Genomic DNA, 8,147 nt, shown 5'->3' with positions numbered 1-8,147 from the left:
CAAAGCCCCAGGTGATGACGGAATTACGGCCGAACTCCTGAAGGCGGGTGGTAAACCAGTCCTTAAGGCCCTTCAGACGCTGTTTAGTTCCGTCATGCGCGAAGGAAAAACGCCGCAAGCGTGGAACAGAAGTGTGGTGGTGCTCTTCTTCAAAAAAGGTGATAACACCTTGCTGAAGAATTATAGACCCATCTCACTTCTGAGCCATGTCTACAAGCTGTTTTCGAGAGTCATCACAAACCGTCTCGCACGCAGGTTTGACGACTTCCAGCCTCCCGAACAAGCAGGTTTCCGTAAAGGCTATAGTACCGTAGACCACATACATGCGTTGCGGCAGGTTATACAGAAGACTGAGGAATATAACCTCCCCCTTTGCCTTGCATTTGTGGACTACGAGAAAGCCTTCGATTCGATCGAGACTTGGGCTGTGCTGCAGTCTCTCCAAAGGTGCCAAATCGACTACCGGTATATCGAAGTGCTGAAGTGTCTGTACGCAAACGCCACCATGTCCGTCCGACTACAGGGCCAGAGCTCGAAGCCTATTCCATTGCAGCGGGGAGTCAGACAAGGAGATGTAATCTCCCCAAAGCTGTTCACCGCTGCATTGGAGGATGCCTTTAAGGTTCTGGACTGGAAAGGACGAGGCATCAATGTAAATGGCGAGTACATCACTCACCTTCGGTTTGCCGATGATATCGTAGTCATGGCTGAGACCATGGAGGACCTCAGTGCGATGCTCGCTGATCTCAGCAGAGTATCTGAACGAGTTGGTCTGAAAATGAACATGGACAAGACGAAGATCATGTCTAACGTCCATGTTGTGCCAACTCCCGTATTAATCGGAGGCTCTGCGCTCGAAGTTGTTGACGATTATGTATACCTAGGACAAACAGTCCAGTTAGGTAGGTCCAACTTCGAGAAAGAGGTCACTCGTCGAATCCGACTCGGTTGGGCAGCGTTCGGGAAGCTCCACAGTATCTTTTCGTCCAAATTGCCGCAGTGTCTTAAGTCAAAAGTCTTTGACCAGTGTGTGTTGCCAGTGATGACATACGGATCTGAGACGTGGGCGCTAACGATGGGCCTCATAAGAAGGCTCAAGGTCACGCAAAGGGCAATGGAGAGAGCTATGCTCGGGGTTTCTCTGCGTGATAGAGTCAGAAATGATGATATCCGCAGTAGAACTAGGGTCACCGATATAGCTCGCAGAATTGCAAACCTTAAGTGGCAGTGGGCGGGGCACATTGCTCGCAGAACTGATGGCCGGTGGGGCCGGAAGGTTCTGGAGTGGCGTCCGCGTACCGGAAGACGAACTGCCGGTAGGCCTCCAACGAGATGGAGCGACGACCTGGTGAAAGTCGCGGGAATTCGGTGGTTGCGAGCGGCACAGGATCGGTCGGAGTGGCGAGCCTTGGGGGAGGCCTATGTCCAGCAGTGGACGTCTATCGGCTGACATGATGATGATGATGATGAATGAGCAGCTTTCTTTCTTTCTAATAAACCGCACCGCGGGGTCACAGTGTGCTGACGCTTTTAGATTCGCCTTGGCACCGACTTCAAACATATCAGTTGCAGGCAGGGGAGGAGAGGGAAGAGATATCATTTTATCTTTTTTTGTCGGTTTATCTTTTTTACAAAGGTGAATTTTTTTTCATGCATGCGTATCTGTCATACGTTGCTTGCAAAAGGTAATATGTACCTGAAGTCAGACCAAGCTAACTCGGCAGCGATTTTGATAGCACGACTGTGCATTTGTGCAAGTTATTTTAAACGTCAAACTTCTATGACGTTTTAAATAACACTGTACAGTATCTGCAGTACCACTGTGCTATCAAAATCGCCGCCGAGCTAGCTTGGTCTGACTCTAGCTAGATCCAAATAACTGTTCATATTAAAATAAAGTCGCGTAAACGACTAAAAAAATAAGTTTTGCGAATGTCCATCTGTACGCCATACTATTTACTATCCATAGGCTAAGCTCGATGTCGATTCACAAAAGATGGCGTGAGATTTGTACATTTCATTGTTAAATTAAACGTATAAACCGACCTTATAAATGTTGTTTTTATTTACTAACGCAAATATATAAAGTGATTTATCTACGTATTACAACAAACGTGATTTTCCATTACAATAATTTTTTTTTAGGTGTAACATATTTATTTATGATTGGGCTTATAGAGGTCAGATATTATTAATCATAGGTAAGTACAGAAAAGATGTGAAGAGTCATCTTTGCAACAAATATTAGAGTAACCCAATTAGAATTATTTAGCACATGCAAGACGTCGAGACGAATCGACGCTACGAGTAGGTCAGAGGTCGGCAAACCTGGTAACCTTTGGATTTTTGAAATAGGAACAAAGTTGAGGACAAAATAAGTACTAGGTATATATGGAATTGTTTAAAAAATCGGATTCAAACCAGTTCGTTGAGGATTCTGTCTAGGAATCGCGCAAAGGGTGCTGCTTAAGGCAGTATATATTATATACCTACTTAAATCTAAAAAAAATGTATTGGTCAACAAAATAACTCCTATCGTAGATTAACAATATGAACATTTCTTCCAACTAAGGAAGAAATCAAACTATTTTTATGAAATATTTTGATTTGCCATGGCCGGGTGGTCTAGTGGTCAGGACGTTAGCCGCGTAAGCTGAAGACGCGGGTTTGATTCCCGCCTCGGCCACCGATGGACTTCTATTTCAGTGTATAATTTAACATTACTTAAGTATTAAGTATCATCAGTTACTTAGTATTTAGTCATTATTATTAACGAGAGTATGGATATTTACTTCCGCATATTGTGGATGAATATTAAGTATAGATATAAAGATATACTTAACACCTACAATGATAGCGTAAGAAGGAAAAACAAATAACCGAAAATATGTCATTATAGGCATGCCCAAACAATATTTACTTAAATCTTACAGGTAGATTAAAAATTAATTACCTATAGTTGGTCAAACCAAATTGTCAGCGAATAAGAACAAAAAAAATTATACTCATCCTTTTCTTTTGGGTGCTAGTACTAGTGTAAGACAAAGATAGTATGATTCTCTCTGTCTATGTTTGAAATGAGACAGTCCTTTGACAAACTATAATAATGGGTACTTAACAGACAGTCTTCTGGTCATAAGATAAGATAAGATAAGATTCATAATAAGTTATCTAGATCGAGCGACCGTATTAGAGTGGTCGCTTTATGTTTGGCAACGTGATACGTGATACCTCTCATGTACGAAACCAAAACTGCCGGCCTAGACAAGGTGACAATCGTTATCGCTTCGACAACAAACGCTTTGTGTCTCTCTATCACTCTTCCATATTAGTGCGATAGTGATAGTTGCGTTTCCTTCGCTACGTATAGCGTTAGCGATTGGCATGTTGCCTACGGGGCCTGTCTGGAAATTGGATAGCAGGTAGCTATTCTCAGGATAAGTTTTGAATGATTCACGGTTAGTTTATTTTTAATACCACGACGGTGGCAAACAAGCATACGGCCCGCCTGATGGTAAGCAGTCACCGTAGCCTATGGACGCCTGCAACACCAGAGATATTACATGCGCGCGGAACCCCATACTGTAGCCCCTCGGGAAAACCTCGGCAGGGAGCTCATTCCACAGCCGAAGCGTCCGCGGGAGGAAATTCCTTTTAAACCGTACAGTACGCGACCATTTAGTTTCACTAGACTATTGACCGGGATATGGACCGTGATTACCTTTTGTACCTATTGTTCACGAGCTCCTGATATTTCGAGGCAGTTACATGCATCTTGTTCACGGGTAACTGAAGATAGCGGGTGGGTCAAAGTTGTGTAGACCGCGCTCGGTGACCGTGCCCATCCCCGTAAACAAGATGCATGTAACTGCGTCGAAATATAGGAAGCTCGAAAACAATATATAAAAGGTTATCACGGTCCATATCCCGGTCAATAATTCTATTGTCAGAATAATTCAGAGGGCCAACCGCGAACACCAAAATTCGCAAATTGCGGACGTCTTTCTCTTTTACTCCAATTAAGGGCGATATTATTACAAAACTGCACTTATTCATAAAACAAACACAACGTAAAAGTAAGCTGTTATTTTAGCTAATAGCAGGAACTTATATTGACCGGGATATAGACGGACATGATGCATGTAACTGCGTCGAAATATCGGGAGCTCACAAATAATACAAAAGGTAATCACGGTCTATATCCCGGTCAATATAAGTCTAGTGAAACTAACCGTGAATCATTCAAAACTCTAATAGCAGGAAATCAGTGTTGATCGATCGAAGTTCAAGATCGTACTGAAAATTAAATTGAATTATAACCAACGGAAGGAATTCGAAGAAAGATTTGAATTTGAATAGCGAATTTTGGATTTGTATGTGCCAGAAATTATAGAGAATTTCTCAGGAGAATTTGGTAGCGTAACGTTCCTTTACACGCAGCGTTAGAGCGTTTTAGTGATAAATTTTAGTGTTCGCGGTACTCAGCAAGTGAGCACGTTAGAGTAGCCGCGTTATACTTTTGTGGACGTGATACGGTACATGTTCGTATCAGAGTAATACTACCGGAGATTGGTTTATTTTATTTTATTTATTTAAGGATCACCAACGGATAATACATCTACACTAGTACATTAGCACAAGGATAATTAACATTGACTGATGTTTAGCCACTTATAGGTGACCACAGCTCACACATGTATATTTCAAAGAGAGTATATAAACAACTAATATAACTTATTGAATAAATTAACTTAAATATTAGATTTACTTAAGGTAGAGAAGATAAGCATGCAGACATGCAGACATAGACTTATAGTAACAATAAAAGAACATGGGATTAAATGTAGTGACAATTCCTCTAATGTGGCTTTAGGTGCGAGACAATAGAGTTTCTGTATTTAGTTTCAGAATCATTAAATATATCTATACTCCCGGAGTCAGGGATTGAGTTGTATAGCCGTACCATTCTAGAGATTAGCACTAGCACTAGCCGTTATTGTCAGAGAATAATTTAGGACCCGCCTATTATGTTTCTAGTAATGTCAATTTTATATTGTTAAATTGTTCAATCCGGAACTTATTACTTAAACTAAAGGTTAAAGTATTTAAATTTAACTTACGTACAAAATACGCAATAACGCAACTGTCACAGGCCACTGTCGTACTAATGTGCTAGCCCTTTTTGACAAAGTAAGCTTTATGGTACCTGCGTCAAACAAGGGGCACCTTAATTCAAATCTAAATATTTTGTAGTTATGAAAAATAAGAATAAAACGTAGGTTGTTATAGGAATATTCACTTTATGACCGTCTGAAAAAGTCTAATTATTCGGGTTTCTTGGTAAATTTACTTGAAAAATAAGCCTTTTTTGAAACCCTCTCTCCGGCGCTTATTAAAATTCGAACCCGGCGTCTTTAGCAATCCGGACTAACGCCCCCCCTATTAGGCCTCCCCGCCACGGCGGAACCGGTCCCAATTTCTCGACTATATGCCATCTTACTAAGACTAGGGGTCTTTGGCTATATCGTAATTCCGTAAGGATTTCGTATAGGAGGTGCAAGCACGTACTGCTTGCCCTTAGAGTTGGTCAAAGACGCCTAGTCTTAAGATGGCATATAGGTAGGTAGTCGAGAAATTGGGACCGGTTACGCCGTGGCGGGGTTGCCTAGGGAGTGCTAGGAATTCAAGGCGTTAGCCCGAATTGCTAAAGACGCCGGTTCTAATGCGGGCTTCACCACAGGGCTTCGTCAATTTTTCTTTAATTATTTTATTTTTATTTTTTATTCATTACATTTCACAGCATAACAGTAATCCAAAGCACTGTGAAACCAATAGACATTTCATACACATAGTACACAAATCTAAATTAACATATAACAGAAGAAGGCCGTTCATTCCTCGTCTCGCAGAACCTCAAGCATTCATAACACACGTCCAACCATCCACTCGCAAACACATCACAGTTTGGTGCTGATTCGAGGAGCGAGTTTAGCAGGTGCAAGGCTTGAACAAGCGGTGATTTACGGCGGGACACAGTTCGTACTGGTGGCAGCGCTAACAAATGGCGACAACGCGGTCGAAACAGAACTCTAGTCGGTGAGGGAACATATAGACGCAGCAACTGAGCTACTAGTTCGGGGCAGTCAGACATATATGACATCTATCTGTTTCAGTTTATAAATACAACTTTATTGTAAAAAAAAAGTTACTTTATTATTTATCTGCTGTATGGATGGTATAGAAAGGATGCCAATCTCTTATGGCAGAATTGTTGCAAAAGTGACCGCTTTCAGCTTTAAATAATAGTTCCTAATCTCTCCGGTGGCGCTAGGTAGGCTCTGAGACCAAAGAGTATTGTAATATATAGGATATAGGAGACTCTATGACATGAACCATAGAGGTATAATAATGTAGAGATGAAATGGGGGAGGGGCAGCAAATAACCCGACCAAATTACGTAGGTTGTTTCTGGTATGTTGTCAGGAATGTTAAAACGTGTTTTGTATTTACTTTGATACATGTAGATTCATTTCCTTACCTCTACCTTCCATAATCTGCTGAATTTGTTACTCGCTTTTTTCATCTGCTGACTGTAAATTGTCAGAAAACTACTTATAAATTCTTTATAATCACAGTAACCGACCTATGAAGCGATTCGGCAAAGCTTAGTTTATTCTAGATGTTGACTAACTAGCGAACCTTCTAAAATTGCAACTTTATCAACTGACCCTATTACATAGAGATAATTCAGCTTCTATATACGAGGAAAAAAAACAACATATATTTATATAATAACAGCGTACAAAAGTACTAGGCGAGCATAGAAGCGAAGGTCCTCAGTTCATTGACTTGGCCGGTTACGTAAACTTGTTGGGCAAAACTGTTAGCCCTTCACAAAACAACGTATGTACTTGTCTGTAGTCTAATATCTACTATATCTTGACCCATAGATGACATAGATGTATAATAACTTCTTTATAAGGGTTCCGACCGAAACCGTTTTTTTACCAAAACTGTAACTGAATCCGAAGGTTCGATTTTGCTCTAAGTATAGTTTCATATAACCGAACCTTTCGACCGAAACATGATTTATAGCCGAGACCTGCCACTGAAACCGAAACTTCGGTTGGGCATTACCGAAAATACAGTTTCGGCGTGACCAAAGGGTTCGGGACTTCGGGAGTTCTTTGGCCTAAATCAGACCTTAGGCCAAAATATGATTATAAACTGAAATATGTCATATAATAAAGAAAAAGTGACGAAGCCCTCCAGTGGTGAAGTCCGGATTCGAACCGGCGTCTTTAATATGATTTTTATGCCGAAAGCGATACCGAAACTCTGACACTACTTGGAATTCGTTGTGAGATCTATGTATTCTATTAAATCTCTGGTTTGATTTGCCGACTGGTCAGTTAAGCGTTTTGAATCACTCTGTTCGGTTAACATTGCGTATTGCGATAGCCTACACAGTTATGGGGCCCTAGTACAAATATAAGCATTATTAATAATATTATGTATAAGCAGTATATAATAAAATTATAATCTAATGGTTTATTATAGATTCGGTTTTGTATAAAGTGGTCGTTTGTACTACAGAGTTCAGAGAAGTATAATAGTTTTTACAGTATATATGGTGCTACTTTTACCGCACCTAGTGCGATAATTAGCACATTACGTGACTATGATGTATACTGTAAAACGTTGTACAATACATGTGCGAATTTCCTATTTTTTGCACTGGTATCGTAATGTACTATTAGATGACTAAAATTTGTTTGTTTTGACACCTAACATTTAGAAATCGATGATGGCAGTTGTAACACTTATGAAGCCTCGTAAACATAATGATGAATATGATACCCTATTATTACCTACTCCATTATTAGGTATATAGTCATTAATTAATTTGGTAAATATAATTATAACGATCTGACGACCCGTCTGGTCTAGTGGCTAGTGTTCGTGCCTATGAAGCTGATGGTCCCGCGTTCGAATCCTGTTAAAGGATGACTCACGTTAGACCGGGCCGTGTCCGGGCCGGAGCTTCCGGCGCTTACTTTTCTATGACATGACAGGTGATCACGTGATGCTTTCCATAGAAAACGAAGCGCCGGAAGCTCCGGCCCGGACACGGCCCGGTCTATATT

This window comes from Cydia strobilella, chromosome 19, assembly GCF_947568885.1.
Source record: "Cydia strobilella chromosome 19, ilCydStro3.1, whole genome shotgun sequence".
Taxonomy (NCBI): Eukaryota; Metazoa; Arthropoda; class Insecta; order Lepidoptera; family Tortricidae; genus Cydia; species Cydia strobilella.
The sequence above is the reverse complement of the archived record's forward strand: the minus strand, read 5'-3'. Positions refer to the sequence as shown.